At 46.8% G+C, this 26553-nt stretch overlaps 1 long non-coding RNA gene across 1 annotated transcript in view; it reads left to right on the forward strand.

Annotated features, from left to right (window-relative positions):
- The window catches only part of LOC144823372 (uncharacterized), a 42377-nt gene that overhangs the window by 4800 nt on the left and 11024 nt on the right, over positions 1–26553 (forward strand). The window contains exon 2 of the long non-coding RNA XR_013608776.1: positions 10266–10351. This is a non-coding gene — a long non-coding RNA (uncharacterized LOC144823372). The remainder of the gene's footprint in view (positions 1–10265; positions 10352–26553) is intronic.

Genomic DNA, 26553 nt, shown 5'->3' on the forward strand with positions numbered 1-26553 from the left:
TTATTTGCTAGGTACTATCTCCTAAGTTCCATACAAAGCAGCTTGAATCCCGTTATTGCTCAAAGCTGCTATCGCATTATAAATCCACTTAGATCCATTTTTTATGTATATGAGGTTATGCCTCCTCACTCCATAACAAACAGTTTAAATCCTGCAATTACTCAGAGCTACTAATCCAATGTCGTCAGTTCCTACTCGTCTATTCCGAGATTACATTAAGACATAGCCGACTCCGGCGGTATTTTCACGAAGCAGACTCGCCCCTTCTAGGTTGTACACCACCCCTCCCGGGTTGGTCCCACCTAACAATTTCGGTGCATACAAATACAGTGCAGCCGATCGAGCAAGTCTTTACAGAACCAATACGACCGTTTGAATAAACAAAAGCAACTCCCGGGGGTTATTTCCTCACCTGTCAACGTCCGTGGCAAAGCCCAGCCTTCTCGTCCTCCCTGGTTCGAGTAAGATGGGGCTTTGCTCATGCTACCATGCTTATATATCATCGTTAATTGTAGCTCGATTATAAATGCTTTACCGGTGTGTGCAATTGCCGGCTCCTCGGCATCTAAATCCGCCATGTTTGTAGTTTTATTTCAACGCGGCGTGCAGATCGTAGACATTCTTACGCCGCTAAACTGGAGATTTAGAAATTTCGTCTCAATGTACAAACAACACCACATTTGTTAAGTATATTTCTAATATACGGTCAGGTCATAACTTAACCGATCTTAATAGTGCCGGCAGAAGTAACACATCATTTATGTTCATGGTGAAGCCCGCCATGATTGTAGTTTGTTTACATAATTATATACGGGGCTCCTAGTTATATTTATCGAGTACCTAGAAAGACTCACAAGTGGACATTAGTTGATCGTATCTTTGTTCCCACAAAGCATATTATTATTATTTTAGCAGTATTCCGTCACTCGCAGTGTTCTGAGAGCAGTGGCTTGAGGACCCACTTTTTAGTAAATAAACTGTTTTGTTCTTCTTTTCAAACAGTTCCCATGGACTAGATTCATACTGCCCTGACGAGAATCCTGCAAGTCTTTTATCAGGATTCGAAACGCGTCGGCACCCCCCCCCTTTTTTTCACGTTCACTGGCCAGTTGGCCAATGTTAATGATGCAGAAATGGGCAATATTCCTGATATTTAATTGATTGTCTCTTGTTCAGGTCATGGTAGTTGAATTGGTTGAAAACATTTTTTTTCCTTTCCATTTATAATGGTTGGCTAAATCATTTTTCAAATGTATAAGGTTTTGTGGTCCATGCTTCGTAAATGTATGTATGGTGATATTTTCTCATGGTAAAAGTACCCCCTGTTTTTTGTCATAATGTTCGATACATGTTGGTATAATAGTTTCCTTGTTGTATAATGTCTAACACATGTTTTTTCACTGTATATATGCATAAACAGTTTTTCTGAAATTGTGTATGGCTAAGACTTGAGGTTGATAGTGGCCTTATCTCTGTCTTTTCTGAATATCCCCCCTTTTTTTGTAAATTGAGTAACAATTGAAAACATAAACTGTTTTTGGGTAAACTAATAAACTGTGGTTTACTTGTACATAAATCAGTGTGTACTCTAAGTAGCTCGGAGGCATAGGCAATTGTTTCTGTTCATATTAGTGTGGCCCTGCCTACCCTCCTTCCCTTTTGGGCCCAGCCACCCTTGTTTTTTCTGAGAGTACAGTATATGCATGACTGGGCGTGGCCATGGTCTGCAGCACAGTGCTCGCTCCATAGGACTAGAGCCTGTGTGCACCAGGCTCGGCTCCTCAGCCACAGAGGCTGGAGGGCTGGCGCTACTTGAACGTGGACCCCACAACATGCCTGAAAGGTTCATGGGCCACAGGGCCTGTGGAAGGCAGCCACCCTGTCATACAAAGGCTCCTGCAAGTAGCCAATGGCAATTTCCATTGGCGGCCATTCCTCTGCACTGGTAGAGTAGTGTCGCCCCACTGCTTGGCTCAGAGCCAGCAAATGAAAAATAAAACGATGTTGTGTCATCGTTTTATTTTTCACTGCTGGCTGTGAGCCTGCGCTGGTGGGAGGGGCAGGCTGAGGCATGGGAGGGGTAGGAGGAGTTCTACGTGCACTCCCTAAGTGGACATAGGTGTTTTTGCCGGCTGTCCTAGGCTGACCAAAACACACATGCACACTTAGGTTTCTCCAGCCTGGCTGCATTAAGGAGTCATCCTGGAGAAACCCCACAGACTCCCTGACCTGAGCTGAGCATCTTTTCAGCCTGCTCAGCCCACTTCCTGTGTTTCTCTGCAGCACAGTGATTGGATGGGAGTCTGTCCCAGAGGCTGCTGGGACCAGGAAGAGGAGAGCAGGAGTGACACGGTAGGGGGCTAATGGCTTCAGGTAAGTTCTTTTTAAAATGAATATATTATTACTACTTCCCTCCCTGCGTGACGCAACCCTTTCTGCGTTTCCTCCACCCGCCTCACCACCCTTTCTTTGTGGCTGTGGCCCAAAGTGCTCAGAAGCCTGTGGCCGGGACTTGTGGGGGGGGGGGGGGGGCGAATACCAACGTTGAGTAGTCTTGATTCCACCTCATTCCTCTTTAATCGACCAGCAGACACTCCCTGCCTCTTAATCTCATTCTTTAAGGTTTTTTACCCCTGCTTTCACCTTCACCGTCATATTTCTGTGTCTTCCCATCCCTCTTCTAAGACTTTCTCTTTTCAGATCTGGGCCAATGACTGACAAGGAAAAGTAAGTTCCAGTTCACACAAATGACTGCAGTGTGCCCAACCTGCAACCACTGGCTCAAATTTAGCACTGGAATCATGACACAATGGGAAGGACTGTGCACACTTTACACTTCTGTACGGAAGCCATACCATGGGCAGAGAAATAAACAATTTGCTTCATACATCAGGATAGTGGCAGTAAATGCATTCACCTCAGCCATGTTGTACACCAGCGTGGCTGCTGTTCAGCATGGCTAAAAGTTAGTGGCATGGTGTGTTGTGGGATAGATTTGGGTTGACTTGAGAGGGGTCGATAGGGGTAGAGTGGAATTGGGTAGATTGGAGTAGATTGGAGTGGAGCAGATTGGGGTACAGTGAAGTAGACTGGAGCGCGGTAGATTGTAGTAGATTGTAGTGAAGTAGTTTAAGGTAGACAGGAGTGGAGTAGAGTTTAGTTGAGTGGGGTTGATTGGAGTAGATTGGAGTAGATTGGAGTGGAGTGGGGTGGGGTAGATTGGAGTTGAGCATATTGGAGTGATAGATTTGAGTGGAGTAGATTGACTCGGTTAGACTGGAGTGGAGTGGGGTCAATTGGAGTGGGGTAGATTGGGATGGATAGTGGTGTATTGGGGTAGATAGGAGTGGAGTGGGGTAGACTGGGGAAGAGTGAAGGGGTGGACTGTGGTAGGTTGAAGTTGAGTGAATTGGGATAGGTTGGAGTGGATTGGGGTAGATTGAAATGGAGTGGGGTAGACTGGAGTGGAGTGCGGTAGACTGCAGTAGAGTGTGGTAGACTGGATGGATTGGGGTAGATTTGGTAGAGTGGGGTAGATTGGAGTGAGATGGATTAGAGTGAACTGGAGTGGGGTCGATTGTGGTAGATTAGAGTGTGACATATTGTGGTAGAGTGGAGCGGAGTGGGGTAAATTGGAGTGGGATGAGGTAGATTGGACTAGGATGGGTAGGGTGGATTAGAGTAGCGTAGAATGGAGTGAAGTGGGGTAGAATAGAGTGGAGTGGGTAGATTGGAGTGGGATAGATTAGAGTGGAGTAGATTGGAGTGGAGTAGGGTAGATTGGAGTGGAGCGGGGTAGAGTAGTGTGGGGCAGATTGGAATGGGTCAGATTGGAATGGGGTGGGCTAAATTGGGATAGGGTAGTGGAGTGGGGTAGAGTAGTGTGGGGCAGATTGGAATGGGTTAGATTGAAATGGGGTGGGGTGGGCTAAATTGGGATAGGGTAGACTGGAGTAGGGTGGAGTGGGGTTGATTGGGATGGATTGGAGTAGAATACATTGGGTTAGATTGCAGTGGATTGGGGTAGATTTGAGTGGAGTAGATTAGAGTGAAGTGGAGTGGGTAGATTGTAGTAGAGTGTAGTGGGGTAAATTGAAGAGGTGTGGAGTGGGGTAGATTGTGGTACATTGGAGTGGGGTAGACAGTGACAGATTGAAGTGGGGTAGTTTATCATAGATTGGAGTTGGATAGATTGGAGCAGAGATTGGAGTGCAGTGGGGTAGAGGGAAGTGCAGTAGATTGGGGAAGAGTGGAGCTGTAGAGTGGAGCGGATTGGGGTAGATTGGAGTATAATGCGGTGGATTAGGGTGGAGACGAGTGGTATAGATTACGGTGGAGTGAAGTAGGGTAAATTAGAGAAGAGTGGGGTGGACTGGGGTATATTGGAGTGGAGCAAATTCGAGTAGGTTGGAGTGGATTGGGTTGGTTTGAAGTAGACTGAGGAAGAGTGGAGTGGGGAAGACTGGAGTATAGTGGGTTAGATTAGAGTGGAATGGGATAGATTGGAGTGGAGTAGATTTGAATGGGATAGATTGGAGTTGGGTAGATTGAAGGTGAGTTGGGTAGATTGGAGTGGAGTAGGGCAGATTGGAGTGGAGTGGGGTACAGTAGTAGTGTAGGGTAGATTGGTATGGGTTAGATTTGAATGGAGTGGTGTGGGCTAGATTGGGATGGGGTAGACTGGAGTAGGGTGGAGTGGGTGGATTGGGATAGATTGGAGTGGAGTAGATTGGGTTAGATTGGAGTGGAGTGGGGTAGATTTGCGTGGAGTGGAGTGGGGTAGATTGGAGTGACGTGGAGTGAGGTAGAGTGTAGTAAGGTAGATTGAAGAGATGTGGAGTGGGGTAGAGGGGAGTGGGGTAGATTGTTGTGGATTGGAGTGGGGTAGATTGTGGCAGATTAGAGTGGGGTTGTTTATGGTAGATTGCAGTGGAGTTGGATAGATTGGAGTGGAGATTGGAGTGGAGTGAAGTAGAGTGGGGTAGCGTGGAGCGTAGTGGGGTAAATTGGAGTGGGATGAGGTAGATTGGACTGGGGTAGATAGGGTGGATTAGAGTAGCGTAGAATGGAGTGAAGTGAGGTAGATTAGAGTTAAGTGGGGTAGAATGGAGTGGGATAGATTTGAGTGGGGAAGATTTAAGGTGAATGGGAAATATTGGAGTGGAGTAGGGTAGATTGGAGCGGGGTAGAGTATTGTGGGGTAGATTGGGATTTGTTAGATTGGAATGGTGTGGGCTAAATTGGGATAGGGTAGACTGCAGTGGGGTGAATTGGGATAGATTGGAGTAGAATAGATTGGGTTAGATTGGAGTGGATTGGGGTAGATTTGAGTGGAGTAAATTGGAGTAAAGTGGAGTGGGGTAGAGTGTAGTGGAGTATATTAAAGTGGTGTGAGGTAGAGTGGAGTGGGGTAGATTGTGGTACATTGGAGTGAGGTAGATTGTGGCAGATTAGAGAGGTGTAGTTTATGGTAGATTGGATTGGAGTTGGATAGATTGGAGCAGAGATTGGAGTGCAGTGGGGTAGAGTGGGATAGAGGGAAGTGTGGTAGATTGGGGAAGAGTGTATGGGTAGAGTGGAGTGGATTGGGGTAGATTGGAGTAGAATGGGACAGATTAGGGCGGAGAGGATTGGGATAGACTACGGTGAAGTGGAGTGGTGTAGATTGGAGAAGAGTGGGGTGGACTGGGGTATATTGGAGTGGAGCGAATTGGGGTGGATTGTAGTAGACTGGGGTGGATTGGGGTGGAGTGGGGTAGACCGGAGTAAAGTGGAGAGGGATACATTGGAGTAGGGTAGATTGGAATGGAATCGACTGGAGTTGGGTAGATTGAAGTTGAGTTGTGTAGATTGGAGTGGAGTAAGGTAGATTGGAGTGGAATGGGGTTAAGTAGTAGTGTAGAGTAGATTGGTATGGGTTAGATTTGAATGGGTTGGTGTGAACTAGATTGGGATGGGGTAGACTAGAGTATGGTGGAGTGGGTGGATTGGGATCGATTGGAGTCGAGTAGATTGGAGTGGAGTGGGGGTAGATTTGAGTGGAGTGGGGTAGATTGTAGTGAAGTGGAGTGAGGTATAGATTAGGGTGGATTGGACTGGGTTAGCTAGGGTGGATTAGAGTAGAGTGGAGTGGAGTGAGTAGATTAGAGTGGAGTAGGGTAGATTGAAGGTGGGTGGGGTAGATTGGAGAAGAGTGGGGTGGACTGGTGTAGATTGGAGTGGAGCGAATTGGGGTAGGTTGGAGTGGATTGAGGGTGATTGGAGTAGACTGGGGTAGATAGAAGTAGAGTGGGATAGACTGGGGTGGAGCGGGATAGATTTGATTGGAGTGTGGTAGATTTGGTGGAGAGGGGTATATTGGAGTGAGCTGGAGTGGGGTAGATTGAGGCAGAGTGGATTGTGGTAGATTATGATAGATTGGAGTGGGGTAGCTTGAAGTGGAGTGTGGTAAATTGGAGTGGGTCGAGGTAGATTGGAGTGGTGTAGATAGGGTGGATTAGCGTAGCATAGAATGAAGTAGAGTGGAGTAGATTTTAGTGGAGTGGGTAGATTGGAGTAAAGTGAAATGGGTAGATTGGGGTTGAGTATAGTGTATTAGATTGAAGAGGTGTGGAGTGGTGTAGAAGGGAGTGGGGTAGATTTTGGTGGATTGGATTGGGGTAGATTTGGCAGATTGGTGTGGGGTAGTTTATGGTTGATTGGAGTGGAGTTGGATAGATTGGAGCGGACATTGGAGTGGAATAGAGTGGGGTAGACTGGGGAAGAGTGGAGGGGTTAGCTTGGGGTGAAGTGGGGTAGACTGGAGTAGAGTGGGATAGATTAGAGTGGAGTGGGATACATTGGAGTAGAGTAGATTGGAATGGGATAGATTGGAGTGGGGTAGATTGAAGGTGAGTTGGGTAGATTGGAGTGGAGTAAGGTAGATTGGAGTGGAATGGGGTACAGTAGTAGTGTAGGGTAGATTAGTATGGGTTAGATTTGAATGGGTTGGTGTGGGCTAGATTGGAATGGGGTAGACTAGAGTATGGTGGAGTGGGGTGGCTTCGGATAGATTGGAGTAGAGTAGATCGGGTTAGATTGGGGCGGAGTGGGGTAGATTTGAGTGTAGTGGGGTAGATTGGAGTGAAGTGGAGTGAGGTAAAGTGTAGTGGAGTAGATTGAAGAAGCGTGGAGTGGGGTAGAGCGGAGTGGGGTAGATTGTTGTGGATTGCAGTGGGGTAGATTGTTGCAGATTGGAGAGGGGTAGTTTATGGTAGATTGGAGTGGAGTTGGCTAGATTGGAGCAGAGATTGGAGGGGAGTGGAGTGAAGTGGAGTGGGGTAGATTGGGGAAGAGGGGACTGGGCTAGATTTGGTAAGAGTGGAGGGGGTAGATGTGCGTGGATTGGGGTAGATTGGAGTAAAATAGGGAGATTAGGGTGAGTAAGAGTGGAATAGATTAGGGTGGATTGGACTGGGGTAGATAGGGTGGATTAGAGTAGAATGGAGTGGAGGGGGTGGATTAGAGTGGAGTAGGGTAGATTGAATTGGGGTAGATTGGAGTGGGATATATTGGAGTGGGGTAGATTGAAAGTGGGTGGATGTAGATTGGAGAAGAGTGGGGTGGACTGGTATAGATTGGAGTGGAGCGAATTGGGGTAGGGTGGAGTCGATTGAGGTAGATTGGAGTAAACTGGGGTAGATTGAAGTGGCGTGGGGTAGACTGGGGTGGAGCGGGATAGATTTGAGTGGAGTGTGGTAGATTTGGGGGAGTGGGTTATATTGGAGTGAGCTTGAGTGGGGTAGATTGGGGTAGAGGGGAGTGTGGTATATTGTGATAGATTGGAGTGGAGTAGCTGGAAGTGGAGTGGGGTAAATTGGAGTGGGTCAAGGTAGATTGGACTGGGTGGATTAGAGTAGCATAGAATGGAGTAGAGTGGAGTAGATTTTAGTGGAGTGGGGTAGATTGGAGTCAAGTGAAGTGGGTTGATTGGGGTTGAGTCTAGTGGGGTCGATTGAAGAGGTGTGGAATGAGGTAGATTTTGGTTGATTGGAGTGGGGTAGATTGTGGCAGATTGGAGTGGGGTTGTTTATCTGTAGATTGGAGTGGAGTTGGATAGATTGGAGCAGAAATTGGAGTAGAGTAGAGTGAGGTAGTTTGGGGAAGAGTGGATGGGGGTTGATTGGGGTAGAGTGGGGTATATTTGAGTAGAATGGGGTAGATTAGGGTAGAGAGGAGTGGGATAGATTAGGTTAGATTGGGAAAGATTTCGGAAAATTGGATTGGGGCAGATTGGAGTAGACTAGGGTAGATTATAATGGAGTGAGGTATACTAGAGTGAAGCGGGATCGATTTGAGTGGAGTGTGGTAGAATTGGTGGAGTGAGGTAGATTGGAGTGGGGCATATTGGAGTAAACTGGAGTTGGGTTGATTGGGGTAGAGTGGAGCTTGGAGTGGGGTAAATTGGAGTGGGGTGGGGTAGATTGGAGTATGGTAGGCTGGGTGGATTAGATTAGCCTAGAATGGAGTGGAGACGGGTGGGGTAGATTAGAGTGGAGAGAGGTAGATTGAAATGGAGTGGGGTAGATTGGGGTAGGTTGGAGTGGAGTAGATTTGAGTGGGGTGGGGTAGAATAGTTTGGGGTAGATTGGGATGGAGTAGATTGGAGTGGGTTTTGTAGGGTTAACTGGGATGGAATAGACTGGTGTAGGGTGGATTGGGATATATTGGGTTAGACTGGAGTGGAATGGGGTAGAGTGAAGTGGAGTGGGTAAATTGAGGTGGAGTGTAGTTGGGTAGATGGAAGAGGTGTTGAGTGGGGTAGATTGTGTGTGGATTGGAGTGTGGTAGATTGTGGCAGATTGGGGCGGAGTAGATTGGAGTGGAGTGAGTTGGATAGATTGGGGAGAAGTGCATTGGGGTAGATTAGGGTGGCGTGGAGTGGGATAGATTTGGATGGTGTGGATTGGGGTGGATAGGATAAGAGTGAACTGGACTGGAGTAGACTGGAGTGGATCAAATTGGGGTAGGTTCTAGTAGAGGTGGACTGGAGTAGGTTGGAATGGAGTATACTGGAGTGGAGTGGAAAGGACTTTGAACAACCGGAATAGCCCAAAGCAGAATGGATATAAGGCTATTAGAACATTATACCAATTGAGGGTAGAATGTTTTCCAATAAAAAGGGAGAAACAAAAAACAAGCCTTGCAATGTTGAAGCAGAAGGCGTACACCAGCCATTATTAGCCCTAAGCCACTTCATTTTCTTCAATGGAGATTCCAACGTTCTAATGATCTAATGCTTATTATTTACTCTAAGTCGTAATTGACTATATCAAAATATACAGTTGCCTTGAGTTTGTATTCCTCTTCAGAATTACCTTGAGTTTGCTTGCAATTGAAGAAAGTTTACTTTTCGGCTGCAAATACATGTATTGTTTCAAAGCCCTGAGGAAGTCTAGTCATTGAAGCCGAACATAGCACATATTGGCAAGAAGTTCAGAAGAAAGAAGTAACATTTTTCAAAAATGTCTTTGGAATATACCTGCCAAGTATCTACTAATGTTCTTTTGTATGCTCCCGAGGTTTTTAATGTAACATTTTGGGTTACTCCTGTGCTGCAGTCGTATTCATTTGATCCAAGACTACAACTCCCAGAATACGCAACAGTTGAAAGTGAAACCCAGGACTGGAACACTTGGCAGCACAGGATCAAATAGTATCCCTACATTGAGTGCAATCTATAAATAAAATTGTGTGATTGCTTTGAAAGTAAGTTTTGATTGCGTCAGTACAGTAAGCAGTAGCTAGTCTTAACTATCATAAAAAGTGAACTATTTTCAAAGTGTCAAAATAAGCAGTTCTGGTGAAATACATGTTGGAACCCTAAGCAAAGTACAGGTTGTTGGTTTGGCCCTCAGACCTAACAAAAAGGAAATTTCAAGCCGTTGTTTTGTAATCACAGTGCCAGGCACCCCTGTGTTTTATTAGTATTACATTTAGTCCCTCTGGTGCCACTTTGTGGCCTCATGTTGCTGCTCCTCAAAGCTGTGGGCTTAATTTAGCACCAGCCTTGAATTTCAGTCGGTGCTTTTTTTCGAATGGTTAAATTATTGGAAGATAATGGTATCTGATGGCAATTAAATGGGTAAAATAATTGAACAATATATCTATAACCAGTGAAATTCCTCTGTGGATTACAGTAAATACTGGCATGTACAGATGGGGTTGATCATCTATGAAACTCTAACACAAGGTTCCATAGTTTGATGTTTTTCTTGCTTCGACAGGACTTTTTGGAGACCATCATACCCATCAGAAGCTACACAGAACACTGCAGAAGTTTCACAGAAAACTACAGAAAGCTCACACAGGGGTAAGTATCTTCCTCATGTGTGATATATGACTAGTGCCCTGCTGTGACAGAAAACAATAATATTGAAACAAGCATTGGAAAAGCAATAGGTCTCGGATTTATTTGCATTAGAGCTAATGGCATTGGGAATGGCAATGTCTTTTAGCCATGTGTTATGGAGTGCATGCATGTGGTGTGTTGTGGAATTATGTGGGTTGGATTGGAATTGTAGCAATGGTGGCATGCTGCGCTTTAGATGAATATTTTTAAAAGTAAAGTGCAGCATACTGCGATTGCTACAATAGTTAATTGTGGATGCATTAACAATTGATGTGTGCACTGATGGCTTGTGGTGTGTGTGCCTGTAGAAATTGTGCACTGATGGCTGATGGTGTGTGTGCCTTGTGGAAGCGTGCTGCTGGCTGGAGGTGTGTGTGCCTGGTGGAAGCGTGCACTGACGGCTGGTAGTGTGTGTGCCTGGTGAAAGCGTGCACTGATGGCTGGTGGTGTTTGTGCCCGGTGAAAGCGTGCACTGACGGTGTGGTTGTGTTTGTGTGGTTGTGTGTGTGGTTGTGTGTGTGGTTGTGTGTGTGGTGGTGAGTGGGTGGTGGTGAGTGTGTGGTGGTGAATGTGTGGTGTGTGTGTGGTGGTGTGTGTGTGTGTGTGGTGGTGTGTGTGGTGGTGTGTGTGTGTGTGTGTGTGTGGTGTGTGTGTGGTGTGTGTGGTCTTATGTGTGTGGTGTTATGTGTGTGGTGTTATGTGTGTGTGTGATAGGGTTTAGTTCGAGTTTTCGTACCCTGCACACTCACACACTGCCCCTACACACTCACACACTGCTCACCCTACACACTCACACAATGTTCACCCTGCAAACTCACACACTGCTCACCCTGCACACTCACACACTGCTCACCCTGCACACTCACACACTGCTCTCCCTACACACTCACACTCTGTTCACCCTGCACACTCACACAATGTTCACCCTGCACACTCACCCCCTGCTCACCCTACAAACACACACTGCTCACCCTACATACTCTCACACTGCTCACCCTGCACGCTCACACACTGCTCACCCTACACACTCACACAATGTTCACCCTGCACACTCACACACTGCTCACCCAGCACACACACACACTGCTCACCCTACGCACTCACACAATGTTCACCCTGCACGCTCACACACTGGTAACCCTGCATACTCACACACTGCTCACTCTGCATGCTCACACACTGCTCACGCTGCACGCTCACACACTGCTCACCCTGCACACTCACACACTGCTCACCCTACACACTCACACACTGCTCACCCTACGTAATGCAAAAAGACCTAGCTCTGCTCTTTGGCCTGTGTTGTAATCGTACAGTAGGTTGTTAGTAGTTGCGGATGATTGTGAGGGCGTCCCCTCCTTGCTGCTCCCCTCACAGAGGGCCGGGTGCCTCCATGAAGCTCCCAAGACACGTGTTCAGCTGTTCTTTGTTTTAGTTCCTCTGTGTCAGTGCACCGTGTAAGCGCACAAGCATACCCTGCTCTCTCTGGAACACTCACTCTGCTGTCACTCTCACTCTGCTGTCACTCTCACTCTGCTGTCACTCTCACTCTGCTGTCACTCACTCTGCTGTCTCTCACTCTGCTGTCTCTCACTCTGCTGTCACTGTCACTCTGCTGTCTCTCATGCTGTCACTCTCAATCTGCTGTCACTCTCACTCTGCTGTCACTCTCACTCTGCTGTCACTCACTCTGCTGTCACTCTCACTCTGCTGTCACTCTCACTCGGCTGTCACTCACTCTGTGGTCACTCACTCTGTTGTCTCTCACTCTGCTGTCTCTCACTCTGCTGTCACTCTCACTCTGATGAAGGTCAGTGGTAGCTGAACCTTCTACAAGAGGTTGAAGGGAAAGGGGGGGTCATCTGAGTTTCATCACTGGGGTTCGACACCATCAATGGGAACTGAAGGTCAATGAAGGATAAGCATACCAATATTAATATGAATTGAGCATACATAAGACTTGTGGCATAATCAATAGGTGCCGAGCTTAATAAAGGTGAACTTCACACATAGGTCTGGATAAATGCAGGGGACAGCAGCCCGGGGTGACGTGATTTAGGGGTTGACAGACAGAGATTCCCCTAAGGGAAGCGCCTCCCTAAGGTGGGGGAGGGTAAATGAAATTTGGGGATATATTTTATAGGTGCATACATTAGTGTGCACATGGGTGTGCTCGTCTTCAACAATAAGAATCTGGAGGACATGTAAAGGAAGCACCCCCCACCCCTAAACAGATCCGAGGGGGTCTCCCTCACCCAGGTCGAAGGCACAGAGCCTTGGTACCGGCGTCCAGACTGGGAAATTGCGAGTGATACTTGTTTTTATAAAATAATCCCCCCCCACCCCTGAAAACGTAAAGAGAGCGAGTTGTCCTGCAGAGGTGTGGGGGAGGAGGGGGTGGCACCGAGGGAGGGGGCCTCTGCTAACTTGTCAGGCAGATTAGAACATAGTGTGGATTCTCAGAGCAGATGGTGCTTTAAAGAGACAGGGAGGGGGAGGGGGAGCGAGCAGGAGACTGTGAGCATCTGACTGGGGGCAGAGGGGAAGCAGGGGAGAGGCGCAGATGAGAGGAGACGGAGAGAGGGAGGAGGCAGAAACAACGGAGGAGAGGGGAGAAGAAAAAGCGTTACACAGGCCGAGGAAGCAGCCTCGCAGCTCCGAAGGATGCGCACGACCCCCGAGCTCTTCTGGCCTCCAGTGACTGCATCGGGGGCTGGGTTCCTGCAACAACCGAGCTGCGGGAGGCCGGGGGAGTGGACTGTCCCTGACGGCACTGCGAGAGGCGCAGGTCCGTGGGGTGAGGAGAGACAGCATCCCCGCTCGTAAAGGCAGGACCTGAGTGCCCCACAGCAGCGGAGACCAGGGGCATCTCGGCAGGAGGAACCGAGGGGGCGCCCTGGCATCCCAGCCTAGGGCAGGAAGGCACTGGTCGCAGGCAGCGGAGCTCGGAGGGAACGGGGCATGGGGCTTCACAGCATCGGAGCCTGGAAGGGAAGCCGGGGTCCCACAGCATCAGATCTCTGAAGGACTGGCAGACAGAGCGCTACAGCATCCGAGCACAGTGCAGAAACCACAGTGCTAAAGCCACAGAGACTGTTGGGACAGGATCGCAGAGGTCCACAGAGCCTGGGGCAGAATGTCTGAGCTCGTCAGCACCGGAGTTTACAGAGGCAGCAAAAGAGTGTCAGAGTCTGGAGAGACAGAAGGACATAGCGCCTAAGTGAAATACTATGCTCAAACGAGCGCAGAAAGGCAAAAATACTGCTCTCCAGACTTCAGAGCCCAGAGAGGCAGAAAGACAGAGCTCGTAAGCATCAGAGCCTGAAGAGGCAGAAAGCCTTGGTTCCGGCAAACAGAGGACTCTGCCAAGCAGACTGGGAAATTGCGAGTGATACTTCTTTTTAAAAATAATCCCACCCCCAAAAACGTAAAGAGAGCGAGTTGTCTTGTGGAGGTGTGGGGGGGGGGCACCGAGGGAGAGGGCCTCTGCTAACTCACCGCACCTCACTGCGAACTACAAGCCCGCAAGTGGTGCGCGCGCGCACGCCACTGTGAGCATATGTTTTGACAGCCACGATAATTCAAAACATATGGCCTCTGGTGCACGTAACAGACACCAATAGGCCCTAGGCGGAGCTACGCGACCGCCTATGGCCTATTGGGTGTTCTGTTAAAAAACAGCACGCACGCAAAGGCCAATGAAAATGGACCTTGGAAATCCACACGCACGAGCTATGTGGAATTTCACGGTCCATTTTCAAAATGCCGGGAATAGGACTCTTGCTGCGCGACACTACATGCGCAGTGTACGCAGAGCCCGAGCCCTAAAAAACGGGATGGAGTCACCCACTGACTGGCAAGCTTGCCCCAGTTGTCCCTATTGTATAGTGGGGAAAGCTTGAAAGTTCAGGCGCAGCCAGTGCTGCATGTCCCTCAACACATGTATGTTTCCTCAGTCTAGTACTCATCGAAAGTGAGCAGTTTCTGAGTGGAGGGGCATGACATACAGTTTTAATTTCTGAGGTCCGATACCCACCAGTGCTTAGGTACTGACGTCCGACTACGACCACCCTCACTGGCCTCCCTAGTGAGAAGGGGCTTGTATTAAACTTCATTGGGGAGGGGTCGGACACTGTTTGGCAAGTCTGCCCTAGTTCTCCCCAATGCATCAATATGGTCTTGCTTGATAAAATCACATGCTTACTAGGGCAAGCCCTATGGCCGCAAGGTCCTGCATAGAGGGGAATCCTTCATTTTGCTTCTGGACATGCAGGAAGGGATGCCGATAATAGGCCACAGGTAAGGCTTGGATTAGGGAATGGGGAGTGACTCTGAGTGACCGCAATCTACCCGCTGCTTATGCAGCCCCTGACTGCACTGGGAATGGGTTTCCGCTGCTGCAAATGGCCACTTAAAATGTCCTTGGTTTTTCTATCTTTGTGAGTTTTGTAATTGACGAAGATCTCCACATTTAAAAAGAAATTCACAAAGCTACAAAATGATGGCGTTCTTAACTTTACACACCCCTAACATAGAAACTACTAGCAATCTAAGCATCAGTCATGTGACTGAGAGCTTAGGAGTATGCATGCAGACAATCTCAACACGGCCAATTTCTTCTGTGTTCCATTATTATAAACAGTACCTGGCTATCACCCAAGATTCCCTCTTCACCTTCCGGATCCCGAATATCTCTGCCGAATTGTGCCAAATGTATTGCATAGTTTGTTGGTTGTTAGTTTGTCCACACTAATCACATTTTTAAACAAGCATCGGCAAAGCCAGTAGGTCTCGCCAGTGCAAGAGCTATTGTTTAGCCATATTGCGCACCAGCGCAGTTTCTGCTCAGCATGGCTAACAGTTAATGGGGTAAAGGATAGTGGCATGGAGTGTCATAAAGTGGAATAGAGTGCAGTGTTAGGGAGTGGCATAGAGTGGTGTGGAGTTAGGTGGCTTGGAGTAGAGTGAATTAAAGTGTCATGGAGTGGCATGGAGTGTCGTGGATGGAGTAGAGTTCTTGTAGAGTGGAATGGCGTATAGTGGATAAGAATTGAGTGGAGTGGCATAAAGTATTGTGAGTGGTGTAGAGCAGAGTGGAGTGGCTTAGAGGGTGTTTATAAGAGTGGAGTAGAGTGTTGTATATTTCAACAGAGCATATTAGAGTATCCTGGAGTGGCATAGAGTGGAGTAGTGTAGGAGAGTGAAATGGCAAAGAGTAGAGTCAAGTGTTGTAGAGTGGCGTAGAGTAGAATGGAGTGGCATTGAGTGGAGTGGAGTAGTGTCGTAAAATAGAGTGGAGTGGAATAGAGTGGAGTGGGGTAGTGTGTCAGAATAGAGTGGAGTAAAGTGGTATGAAGTGGCATAGAGGGAGTTGGCTAGAAGGGCATAGAGTGGAATACTGTTGTAGAGTGGAGTATAGTGTTGTAGAGTGAAGTAGAGTGTCATAGAGTGGAAAATTGTTTAATGGAGTGCAGCCTCATTGAGTGGAGCATTGTAGATTGAAGTATCGTTAAGTGGCCTAGTGCGAAGCGGCCTAAAGTACAGTGGTTTGGAGTTGATTGTGATAGAGTGCAGTGGCGTTGAGTGCATTGGTTTTGAGTAAAGTGGTGCATAGTGCATTGACACAGAGTAGCATGGCATAGAGTAGTGGTGCACAGTAGAGTTCAGTGGCATAGGGTACAATGGCGCAGAGTAGATTGTTCCAGAGTAGAGTGAAGTGGCATACAGTGGAGTGGTTCAGTGTAGAGTGGAATGGTGCAGGGTAGAGTGCAGAGGTGTAGAGTGGAGTGGCATAGAGTTCAGTGGTGCCAAATAGATTAAAGTGGTGTTAAGTGAGGCAGAGTGTAGTGGGGTAGAGCACAGTAGAGTTGAGTGGTGCAGAGTAGAGTGCAGTGGCATAGAGTAGAGTGGTGTAGAGTTGAGCAGTGCAGAGTAGAGTGGTGCAGAGAGCAGCGGCATTGAGTACAGTGGTGCAGAATAAAACAAAGTTGGGTATATAGCAGTGACGTAGAGCACAATGGTCTAGAGTACAGTTGTGAAGAGTAGATTGGTGCCTGGAGTAGCATAGAGTGGTGTGGAGTTAGGTGACATGGAGTAGAGTGAATTAAAGTGTCATGCAGTGGCATGCAGTGTCATGGATGGAGTAGAGTGCTGTATAGTGGAATGGCGTGTAGTGGAGTAGAGTTCAGTGGAGTTGCATAAAGTGTTGTGTAGTGGTGTACAGCAGAGTGGAGTGGCATAGAGGGTGTTGATAAGAGTGCAGTAGAGTGTTGTAGATTTGAACAGAGAATATTAGATTATACTGGAGTGGCATAGAGTGGAGTAGTGTAGGAGAGTGAAATGGCAAAGAGTAGAGTCAAGTGTTGTAGAGTGAAGTGGCGTAGAGTAGAATCGAGTGGCATTGAGTGGAGTGGAGTAGTGTGTCGTAGAATAGAGTGGAGTGGCATAGAGTGGAGTGGGGGAGTGTGTCAGAATAGAGTGGAGTGGTTCAGTGTAGAGTGGAATGGTGCAGGGTAGAGTGCAGAGGTGTAGAGTGGAGTGACATAGAGTGCAGTGGTGCCGAATAGATTAGAGTGGTGTGAAGTGAATCAGAGTGTAGTGGTGTAGAGCATAGTAGAGTTAAGTGGTGCAGAGTAAAGTGCAGTGGCATAGAGTAGAGTGGTGAAGAGTTGAGCAGTGCAGAGTAGAGTGGTGGAGAGAGCAGCAGCATTGAGTACAGTGGTGCAGAATAAAACAGAGTTGGGTAGATGGCAGTGACGTAGAGCACAATGGTCTAGAGCAGAGGTCTTCAAACTTTTGTAGGCTGAGCCCCCCCAGCGGAATTTTTTTAGATGTCGGGCCCCCCCACCACCTGACAGAAATTTCTGGACCCTGGTACGCTACACATTCGACTGCCACCCGCATATCCCAGCCCATATCCGGCAAATAAGGTTCAACACAATAAGAGCGTTTAGTAAACTGCAGGATTGTGAGTGGGTGTGGTTAAATGACAGAGGCTTTTTACACAGCCCAAAAACTATTTTCCAAGATAAAATGTGTGCAAATTGTTTTTACTAGGAAGCTTTATTTTATACAAGACATATATTGATATTAACACCCCCAACATTAATGTGAAAGGTGTGCCTATTTTTCGCCACAGAGACGGTCAATCTGTGGATGGATTTGTGCTACTGCCATCCTCAGGCTGTTTTCCACATACACTAAATTTACAGCAAATACTATCTGTGAAATCCTCCAATTTCTCATTTGAAAGGCCCCGTTTTGATCTAAAAAAACTTTTTTATGGTTGTTGCATGAAACAAACACATTTCTCTGCAAATAGTAATAGACTCTCCCACATCAATCACATTCAAAAGAAATGATAAAACGATATTCACAAGAATCTGTTTGGGAATTATTCCAGGCCATCAGGGTAAAAACAACAGAGCTGTCTCTATGAAGGAGCCACCTGAAAGGTTGGATTGCAGTACATGTAAATGTGTACTTTTGTACTTTGGGAGGAAAACTTGATGGGGCACGACATGCCCTTACTTGTGTACAGGGGCGCAACTAGACCCAAACTTCAGGGGGTGTCTAACACTCTCAGCCAGGGATGGCCATAGCACTGGTCGCTTACAGTGCAGTAGTATTTTTGACACCCCCTCTCACATTTCCTCCTCTATGATTTCCCTCACCACCACTCACCAACAGTGCACCTCATTCTCTATGGCACCTTTCTGACAAACATTTCATTTTTTTATAGCACTGCTAATAGTTTACTCAGACTTTGTAGCAGGCACATTATTCCTCTGTGCTGTGTGGGTAGCAGGAGTGAACATGTGAGTGCACATTGAGCGAAGCATCAGTGTGAGAGTGAGGTGAGAGGAGTTACTGCACGGTGAGTGAGGTGATCATATGAATTTGGGTGCGGATTTAAGTGCAGAGTGGGATGAATGAATGTATGGTTAGTGATGGGCTTGCTTGAGTGAAATTGCAGATTGATCAGTGTGGGAGACAGGTGAGTGAAGTGTCACATGAGTGCAGGTTGAGTAGTGTGCTCTTGTGACTGCGGGGTGAGGTGCAAGGCGAACAGCGCAAGTGCATTGTGAGTGCAGAGTGATCACTGTGAGTGCAGGTTGAGCTGGTGAATGCTGTGAGTGCAGAGTGATCAGTGTGAGTGCAGGTTGAGCTGGTGAATGCTGTGAGTGCATGGGAATCAATGTGAGGGCATTGTGATCGCGGTAAGTGCAGGGTTAGCATGAAAGTGAAGGGCAAGCATGAAAGTGAAGGGCAAGAATGAGGAACGAGTTGTCTGAATGCTGGGTGCATTCCCAGACACTTGAGGTAACTCAGCATGTTATTGATAGTGGTGAAGGGTTTCAGATACAAGTTAAATTATTGCTATTATGGCATTAACCAGGGATTGAGGGTGGAGGAAATAAATAATGTGCTGATCGTGCAACAAACTTTCAGTTTTACGATTAGGCTTGCCAGCTCATTTTTGTTATGTCCCAGGCGGTACACAAATAAGCAGTCAAGTAAAGCTATATTTTCAGTACTTATCTGTGCATACTCTGAACAGCAAATATAAATAGAAAGCACTTTTAATTTTGTTCTAGGGCTGCCTGAATGATCCTTGACTGATAATTAAAGGGAACAAAGACAGAAAAGTAACATTACAAATGAATACAAACGTCTTTATCTCTAACACTGTATTTAGTGTCAAGACAAGTAATTTGCTGGTACTTTAATCCACACATGGCGTTTTCTTTTGGCACTCGAAGCCATTTTAGCCTTGTGGACGTTGTGCTTCTGCCTGTGTAATTTTAACAGAAACTTGGTCACCTTTCTAGGAACAGGAGGGGGTTAAATTCCTTGGGCTGAAATGATTCACCTGTAGTGAGAGGCAAGGAGTCTTCTCTGCTATGAAACTAAACAGGAAGGAACAGACAGTTCACAGTGGACTGTCTATTCGTTCACTGTTGGTTTTAGCAAAGGAGTCTCCTTGCCTCCCACTGCAGCTAAAGCATTAAGGAATTACCTAGCTCATTGGCAAAGAGATTGTTCGGGCAGTTTGAGCAAGGGCTCTGTTCTGGAAGGTTATTTCTCCTTTGTGACTTTTGTAGTTTTATCAGAATCAATGTTTGCTGTGCTTAGAGAACGACAGAGGCACCTCCTGCAATTGTCTTTTATTATAAATTTGTAAAATTCTTCCTGCATGCTGTCGACAAATTGTTCTGCTGTGCTCAGACAGTGATATGTTGTTGCTGTTTTTATATGTTTTCCATAAAAAAAGATCTCTAAAGCTCGTGTCTCATTGCAGGTTACTATGCAAAGGCAACATACCGAAATGTATATCAGTGACACATTTCTGGTGTTTGAAATTATTATGGTTGTACATTCAGTGCCGTAATTGCTCTAGTTGTGCCCACAAGTTCTGACGATTTACTACGTAACTTTGCCAGTCTAAGATCTGGAAGATGATTACACTGCTTTAGGACGATTGGAATTAGAAAAGGAGCACGTCATGCCCCATCGATTAACCCTCCCCCCCTCCCTCCAACCCTTCATTACTGCCGAAGCCCTGGCCATCCCGCCCCCACCCCTCTTCCAAAAAGCCCTCTTATCTCTATGTAGATTTTATTCCAGAAAAGTCCTTCATAGCCAGGCGACGTCAGGAATCGAAGAAGAAAAGGCAGCAAGCAGCGGACTGCAGGAACTTTAGGCACGCATATTTCACGGCACTTCCTGCAATCTGCAACCTGCTGATTAGCTGCTGCTGCTCCATAGTATTCCTATCAATAACCCCCATTTTAAATGGCTGACAACTTGCGATCATAGGACATTACAAGTTAAACAAAGGAAGCATTTTAGAGAGTGATGCGCGCCCCCCCTGGGACGGTATGGCGCCCCCCCAGGGGGGCGCGCCCCACAGATTGAAGAACTCTGGTCTAGAGTGTAGTTGTGAAGCGTAGAGTGGTGTTAAGATCAGTGGCAGAGAGTGCAGTCTTGCGGAGAAGAGTGTTGAAGAGTGCAGTGGTGCAGAGCAGTTTGGTGCAGAGTAGAGTGGCACAGAGTACAGTGGTGCAGAATAGAACAGAGTGAAGTGGCATAGAATGAAATGTTGTAGAGTGGCATTGCTTGCAGTGGCATAGTGTGTAGTGGCGTAGAGCACAATGGTATAGAGTGCATTGGTTTTGAGGAAAGTACGAAGAGCACATTGACATCGAGTACAGCACTGTAGAGTAGAGTGGCGGAGATTAGAGTGGTGCAGAGTAGAGTTCAGTGGCATAAAGTGCAATTGCATAGATAGAGTGTATGCAGAATAGAGTGAAGTAGCATAGATTGAGTGATTCAGGCTAGAGTGGTGCAGAGTAGAGTACAGCGGTGCCTGGTAGTGTGGCACAGAGTGCTATGGTGTAGAGTAGAGAGGCTTAGAGTGCCATTGTGTCGAGTGCAGTGATGCAGAATAGATTAGAGTGGTGTGGGGTGAGGCAGAGTGTAGCGGTGTAGAGTGTAGTAGAGTAGATTTGAGTGGTGCAGAGTAGAGTGCAGTGGCATAGAGCAGAGTGGCCCTGAGTAGAGTGGGGCAGAGAGAAGTGGCATAGAATACAGTGGTGCACAATAAAATAGAGTAGCATAGAGTGCAGTGACGTGGAGCACAATAGTGAAGAATGCCGTGGCACAGAGTAGAGTGACGCAGACTACAGTGGCGCATAGTACAGTGGTGCAGAGTAGAACAGAGTGACTCAGAGTGCAGTGGCATAGAATGAAACAGTCTAGAGTGGCATAGCTTGCAGTGGCATAGCGTGCAGTGGCGTAGAGTACAGGGGTGCGGAGTAGAGTGGCATTAAGTTTAGTGGCTGGGAGTGCAGTCTTGCAGAGTGGAATGACATAGAGTGCAGTGGCGAGGAGTAGAGTGGTTCAGAATAGAGTGGCACAGACTAGAGTGCAGTGGCATAGAGTACAGTGGCGCAGAGGAGAATAGAGTGGCATAGCATGCAGTGGTGTAGATTGCCTTGGTTTTGAGTAAAGTGGTGTTGCACACATTGGTGTAGAGTGCAGTGGTTAAGAACAGAGTGACATGGGGCAGTGGTATAGAGTACAGTGGTGCAAAGTAGAGTGGTGGAGAGTAGAGTGCAGTGGCATAGAGTGGCATAGAGTAGAGTGAAGTGGCGTAGAGTGCAGTGGTGCAGGGTAGAGTGGAGTGGTGCAGAGTACAGTGCAGTAGCATTGGGTAGTGTCACAGCAAACAAATGATGGACGGAATACTGACAATGGCAACATTCTTTCCAGGCAAAAGATCTGGGTTAAATCCTATATTTATTTTGCCCACAACGCCAGACGTGGGTCCCTTGCTCACTGTGCCACGGGATTCAAGCTAGTCTGGCTGAAGAAGGGTGACATTCCCTGAAACCGGTCCAAGGATGCTTGTTTCTGGTCCAGGGAGGACCTGGCCAGGTAGTTCGGTCTGGACTGTTCCCAAGAGGCACAGGGGCAAGACTGATTTGCATATGGCTGGGTCCAAACTTGAGTGGCGTAGTGGGCAAAAGAACAATGGATTTAACCCAGATCTTTTGACTGGGGAGAATGTTTGCATTGTCAGCATTCCGTCCATCATTTGTTTGCTGTAACACCTTTCGCCCTAAGTGGGATGGGTATGCTCAGACATGGGTCCCTTGCTCACTGTGCCTCTGGATTCAAGCTAGCCTGGCTGAAGAAGGGTGACATACCCTGAAACCGGTCCCTGGATGCTTGTGTCGGGTCCAGGGAGGACCTCGCCTGGCAGTTCGGTCTGGACTGTTCCCATGGGGCACAGGGTCAAGCCTGATTTGCATATGGCTGGATCCAAACTGGGGTGGCGTAGTGGGCAAAAGAACGATGGATTTAACCCAGATCTTTTGACTGGGGGAGAATGTTTGCATTGTCAGCATTCCATCCATAATTTGTTTGCTGTAGCATAGAGTAGTGGCATAAAGTGCAGTGACGTAGAATAGAGTGGCGTAAGGTTGGGTGTAGCGGTGTGAATTAGAGTGCAAGTGGCGTAGAGTGCTTTGGTTTTGAGTAAAGTGGTGTAGAGTGCATTGACATAGAGTGCAGTGATGTGAGTAGAGTGGTGCAGAGTAGTGTTCAGTGGCCTAGAGTGCAATTGTGTAGAGTAGTGTTTGTAGAGTAGAGTGAATTGGCGTCGAATGAGTGATTCAGGGTAAAGTGGTGCAGGGTAGGGTCCAGAGGTGCAGAGTACAGTGGCATAGAGTGCAGTGGTGTGTAGTGCAGTGGTGCAGAATAGATTAGAGTGGCGTGGAGTGAGCTACAGTGTAGCTGTGTAGTAGAGTGGCATAGATTTGAGTGGTGCAGAATAGAGTGCAATGGCATAGATTAGAGTGGTGCAGAGTAGAGTGGTGCAGACAAGAGTGGTCTAGAGTACAGTTGTGTAGAATAAAATGGAGTGGCATAGAGTGCATTTATGTATAGTACAGTGGTTTAGAGCGCAGTGGCGCAGAGTACTGTGGTGCAGAGTAGAACAGAGTGGCGTAGAATGCAGTGACATAGAGTGCAGTAGTGTAGAGTGGCGTAGCTTGCAGGGGTGTAGTGTTCAGTGGCGAACAGTACATTACGTCAGAGTAGAGTGGTGATGAGTTAATTTGCAGAGAGTGCCATTTTGGTGTAAAGTGTCGTAGAGTGGCGATGAGTAGAGTACAGTGGCGTAGAGTGCAATGGCATAGAGTAGATTGTTTCAGAGCAGAATGAAGTGGCACACAGTGGAGAGGTTCAGGTTAGAGTGAAGTAGTGCAGAGTAGAGTGCAGAGGTGTAGTGTAGCGTAGAGTGCAGTTCTGTAGAGTGCAGTGCTTTGGAGTGCAGTTGTGCAGAATAGGTTAGAGTGCAGTGTAGTGATGCATAGAGTACACTAGAGGGGCATAGAGTTAAGTGGTGCAGAGTAGAGTAAAGTGACATAGAGTAGAGTGGTGCAGAGTAGAGTGGTGCAGAGAGCAGTGGCATAGAGTACAGTGTTGCAGAGTGGAATAGGTGGCTTAGAGTGCAATGGTGTAGAGTGACATATCTTGCAGCGGCGTAGCACACAGTAGCATAGAGTGCAGTGGCCGAGAGTGTAGAGTAGCATAGAGTTCAGAGGTGTAGAGTAGAGTGGTGTGGAGTAGAGTAGTATGGAGTACAGTGGCGCAGAGCAGTGTGGCACAGAGTAGAATGGGACGGAGTAGAGTGACACAGAGTAGAGTGGTGCAGAGTAGAATGCAGTGGAACAGAGTAGAGTGGCGCAGAGAAGAACAGAGTGGCATAGAGTGCAGTGGCGTAGAGTGCATTTGTTTGAGTAAAGTGATGTTGAGTGCATTGGAGTAGAGTTCAGTGGTTTAGAGTAGAGTGGCATAGAGGGCAGTGGTGTAGAGTGGCGCAGCATAGAGTGTAATGGCATACATTGTGGGGTGCAGAGTGGAGTAGTGGGGCGTAGAGTGCAGGGGCATAGAGTGAGTTGACATAGAATAGATTGTTTCAGAGTAGAATGAAGTGGCATAGGGTGGAGTGGTGCAGGGTAGAGTGGTCTGGTGCAGCAGGGCAGAGTGTAGTAGCATAAAGTAGTGGCTTAAAGCACAGTGGCGTAGAGTAGTGTAAAGTGGAGTGGTGCAGAATGGAGTAGAGTGCAGTGGCATAGAATAGATTGTTTCACAGTACAGTTAAGTGGCATAGAGTGGAGTAGTGCAGGGTAAAGTAGGGTGGTGCAGGAAAGAGTGCAGTCTCATAGAGTAGTGGCATGGAGTGCAGTGGTGTACAGTGCAGTGTTGCAGGGTAAAGTGTATTTGCGTAGGGTGGAGTGATGGAGAGTAGAGTGGAGTGGTCTAGACTGGACTGGTGTAATAGTGAAGTTGTGAAGAGTGCAGTGGTGCATAGTAGAGTGGGGTAGAGTGCCCTGGCATAGAGTAGAGTGGTGCAGAGTAGAGTAGAGTGGCATGGAGTGAAGTGCTGTAGAGTGTTGCGCCAGACACCAACAATGCTGAAGCCAGCCTTGATGGTAGGCCATTGTTCTTTCAGTGGAACATGTTCACCTGTTTCATCGTTGACAACACACAAATCCACCAAATAGTATAAAAGTGTGTTTTTACATAGGCAGGATGTTTAAGGCTTTAGCATAAATAATGTAGTTATTGTTTACGGGCTCCTGTTTGTAGTTTTCTGAAAAGCAGTATTCCGTGTTGTCTAGGTTGTTATGGCGCAGAATTACTGCACATGTTGCACATACAGAGGCTATTGATTATTAAGTGTAGTTGTATAGGCTACACCTTTTGGCTTGACAATCCATGTTATTATTAAAAGTGTTTGGTACTCTGACTCGCTGACTGTAAACAGAAAGATCATTAGACATTCACTAGAGAGTCACATTAAGCAAAAGCCAAAAGTTCTTTGATAGAAGAGCCTCAACATAAATATTTGTTGCCACAGAAAGTGCATGCACTTCCTCTCTGCAGGCCTGTTTTAAGTGTTATGTTACAGCCTTGTAAACTGGAGCACAGGAAGGGCATGACCGGGCTCCCTTTAGAGAGTAATCTGCATTCCTCTTGCTTTTCTATAAACACTCTCACTTTGAAGTCACAGAAATAAAAGTAAACACCATGCTACCTGGAAAGAAGGAGTCTGACATTTGACCTTTTTGCCTAAATGCACAGTACATGTGACAAGATTTAAAGGCTTGGTTACAGAAAGGGAGGTCCCATAAGTGTACAGTAACCAAGTTTTGGGCAAGGGAAAGGACAAACTCAAGCTGGATAACCTCAAACAAATGGAGCCATCAAATAGAAAGCAAGGAAATGTGAGTTACAAACAACAGAGCCAATGGTAAGCAATGGGCAGAATGCATTTCCAGGGAAGCTTTCTGAATGTCCACAAGATGTCTTCAGCAAACCAAACTTAACATACTCCTGGCACCTTCCGTATTGATGACTCAGCCAAGCTTCTACTGGTCTTTGAGGACACAATATATGGGTATAAGACAAACAATAAAATCAATTATTCTGGCTTCAGCGTATCAATGGATGAGAACAAAGAAACATCTTTATGGAATGGCTTCTGATGCTAAAAGAGAAGCTTTGGGCCATGGCCGTTGTGTCTGGTGGTGTAAGATCATCTTGTAACTCCAATGGCAAGTAACTAATCATAGCATCTAATGACTTTAGAGACGGTGTAAAAAAAATTCATGAACCAATAAATTTCACCCAGTCAAAGAAGAGGAGTTGGGTCCACACTTTAACACGTCTTTCCATTCTTCAATGTCTTAACACACTGTCATTACAAGAAGGGCCCAAGCCTAAATGATACCATCCCTAATCGACTAGAGAAGAAATTGTGGCAGGGCTTAGCAATCATATTTACAATATTTATAATATCAACAACTCCTCATCCGGGATAAACCAAGGAACATGGCATTCCAAGCATTGCTTCACTCCTACTTCTTGATCCTAATTCCGCAAAAGTGAAGCGTCGGACGCGTTTCAGCTTCATAAGCCTTTGTCACGACGAATACATGATAATTGCACAGTGTATTTAAATGGCCCGGCTGGTAACAAATATCAATGTAGGGCTTTCCATCAGTCCTCCAATTTAGCCGCCATCTTTGAATGTAATTCAGTAGTTATACGGCAGTACATGCACGCACATTTATTCAGCCCCAGTGGCAAAATTTGCAATATATTTACAAACCGAAACTTTTTTGTTTGTTTGTAAAACCTTTATTGATCTTTGACAAATGTACAGAGCCATGAGCCTACAACCCTGGGGCCGGCTGCAGGGAAAAGAGCAGGCATAAGGAACAACCTCAAGTACATGCAGTAGTTACCCGTTCTGCCTACAAACCGAAACTTAACTTACTTTCCTCTACATGTCAACTTTCTTTAGTACTCGAGCTTTACTAAAGCCATGTATTTAATGTATTGTATTGTATTTTAAGAATAATAATAATAATATCAATGCAGATAGTCGCAATTTAAGAGACTATCACGCAGAGCTGTAATAGTACTCTCAAAAGCAAGCTAGCACATCTCTGCCTAGTAAAATACAACGCAAAATTGGAAACTGGCCCATTTGATTGTAAAATCTGAGCTTGTCTGCCTATTAGTAAAGTTTTGGAGTGTAATGAAAGGCCTCTGTTAACGTTTATTTCTACATCCAAGTGACAATG

This window comes from Lissotriton helveticus, chromosome 3_1 (genome assembly GCF_964261635.1).
Source record: "Lissotriton helveticus chromosome 3_1, aLisHel1.1, whole genome shotgun sequence".
NCBI lineage: Eukaryota > Metazoa > Chordata > Amphibia > Caudata > Salamandridae > Lissotriton > Lissotriton helveticus.